The sequence below is a fragment of the Pituophis catenifer genome, unplaced genomic scaffold, assembly GCF_029215685.1.
Source record: "Pituophis catenifer annectens isolate HBS135680 unplaced genomic scaffold, rPitCat1.0.hap2 SCAF_1, whole genome shotgun sequence".
Classification (NCBI taxonomy): Eukaryota; Metazoa; Chordata; class Lepidosauria; order Squamata; family Colubridae; genus Pituophis; species Pituophis catenifer.
Genome location: NW_027256881.1, coordinates 155,838,392 through 155,841,201, shown reverse-complemented (window position 1 = coordinate 155,841,201; position 2,810 = coordinate 155,838,392).

The following is a 2,810-nucleotide window of genomic DNA, read 5'->3' as shown; positions in this document are numbered from 1 at the left end:
ACAGGGGAAAAAACCTGCAAGAAGAGTTTGTTTGTTTACTTACTTACTTACTTACTAAATTTATATGCCACCCCTCTCCGGAGACTCAGGGCGGCTCACAATACATTTGAAAAAAAACCATTCTAGAAACATTTAAAAGATTAAAAAACATTCAAAACCTTAGAACACATTCATACCATTTGTGGCCAGATCTCGCCAGATCGCAAAGCAAGATCAACAGCCCCAGGCCTGCCGGAAAAGCCAGGTTTTCACAGCTTTTTGGAAGGCCAGTAGGGTGGGGATGGTCCAGACCTCAGGAGGTAACTGGTTCCAGAGAGCTGGGGCAGCCACAGAGAAGGCTCTCCCCCGTGGGTCCGCCAGCCGGCATTGTTTAGCTGACGGGACTGGAGGAAACCAACTCTGTGGGATCCTACCGGTCGCTGGGAGCTATGCGGTAGAAGGCAGTCTCGAAGATAACCTGGCTCTGAGCCATGTAGGGCTTTAAAGGTGATAACCAACACCTTGAATTGTTCCCGGAGACCAATAGGGAGTCAGTGCAGCTCATGGAGAATTGGTGTTATGTGGGTGTATCTAGGTGCACCCACAGCAACTTGCGCAGCTGTGTTCTGGACCAGCTGCACTCTCTGAACACTTTTCAAGGGTAGCCCCATGTAGAGCGCGTTGCAATAGTCTAACCGTGAGGTGACAAGGGCATGAGTGACTGTGAGGAGTGCCTCCTGATCCAAGTAGGGTCGCAATTGGTGCACCAGGCGAACCTGTGCAAAGGTCCCCCTAGCCACAGCTGTCAGATGTTGCTCTAATCTTAGCTGTGAGTCTAGGAGGACACCCAAATTGTGAGCCCGCTCTGAGGGGGACAATTTCTCCCCCCACAGAACCAAATGAGTTGAAAAGGTCCTCCAAGCACAGCAGCACAAAATGTGAAACATGCCAAGTTGGATCTAAAAAAGTACGACAAAAGGGCAGTACAGATCTTTTCCTATAAAGCCCATTGGAAAGATAGGGAGACTTGTACAAAAGGCCTTATTCATTTGGTACCCACCATTGTTGGAGCCAAGATCGCTGGATTAAAGAATTGTGAGGGGTTTTTGGTACTCTAAAAGAATCTCTTAAGACCACACCCACCAACACTGGAATATAAAGCCACTAGATAGAATATAAACTGACAGCAAACCCTACTCCTTACTAGCATTTATTACTTTACCAAGTTTGGGTAATGAAATGTCTGCAAGAAAACAAGCAAGCTCAGCATCTATGGGATTCTCAGTCATCCAGCTCATGGTTGTCCCAAAGGTGCTTTTTCAAGAGGCAACTGGACTTTCTGGTTTTTCTTTGAAGACGTTTTGCTTCTCCAGCTCTGACTGGATGGTGGGGAATGGATTTAGACTCCTTGCAGACAGCTGGTCATTTGCATTCTTTTAGAGTCATTGAGGTCACCTGGAGTGGTGCAAATTGGTGTGGCGCCTTCTTGGAACTGTTTGTTTATTTATTGGTTCAATTTATATGCCGCCCTTCTCTGGAGACTCAGGGCGGCTTACAATGCGTTAAGCAATAGCCTTCATACTTTTGTATATACCTGCTTAATAGGGCTTTCGCCCCCCCACCCAAGCGGTGTTCTTTTTTATACAAAGTCAGCTTATTGTCCCCACAAACCGGGTCCTCATTTTACTTACCTCGAAAGGATGGAAGGCTGAGTCAACCTTGAGCCTGGTGAGATTTGAACTTGCAGTAATTGCAGGCAGCTGGTGTTACTTAACAGCACTTTAGTCTGCTGCACCACCATGTTGAAAGGATTGCATTGTAGATTGGAGATAGATGATGTTGTATCCCTCCCCCTCTATGCCAATTTTGACATAGATGGCTTCTTTGACCCCTCTTTATTTTCTGTCCAAAATAAAGCTTTTCGGATAAGAAGCAAAACGCCTTCAAAGAAAAATCAGAAAGTCCAGTTGCTTCTTGAAAAAAAAAAAAAAACGCCTTTGGGACAAGCAAGCTCAGAGAGCAGCAAGGACCCCCTCATGTCAACGCTGAGCTACAAATATTCTCTTTCATTGAAGGGTCAATCAGGTACGGGCGTTCCTTTATGTAACCTGGACCTCAAAGCTTTAAACTTTTGCCCCTTGTTGCGTCCTTCTCTCTTATCCTACACCCGAACAGTCCCCTACTGACGGACGACTGTTCCAGCCGTTTCAGCCTTCACAACGTCCTCACTGATCAGTCTCTGCGCCCTTCACTATGCAAAGGCGAAAAAGTGGAGGGAGAGGGATAGCGCTTGGACCATGCATGTTCTCCTTGCTGCGCCTAACAGTAACAGAGTTGGAAGGGACCTTGGAGGTCATCTAATCCAACCCCCTGCTGACGCAACAGACCTGTACTAGGGATTCGAACCGCTGAAGTGCCGACCTTTCTGATCTGAGTCTTAGCCACTGAGCCACCTAGTCAGGCTTTGAGCCACCTAGTCAGCCTCCTCCTCCTCTTCCTCTTTCTTCTTCGTCAGCTAACAGGGGGTCGCTCCTTCCCTTTCGTGGCGCCAAGGACCACTCCCCTGAGAAACCGCCCAGACCAAAATCTCCCCTAGGCCAGACCCCAGGGTGGCTATCCGAGTTTACAACAACCCACCCCGTCTAACCAAGGGAGCCGACTCTCCATTGGCCGAGACTGCGGCTTTCCCGCCTGCTCTCCGCTTATCCAATTTCAGCGCCGGAGGAGCTGATTGGAAAAAGGAAGCAGCTCCGTGGAGGACGGGAGTGCGCGTGCGCAGAGCCTTTTGCACGGGCGAAGCAGCGTTTTATTGTTGCCACTGGAGGGGGAGG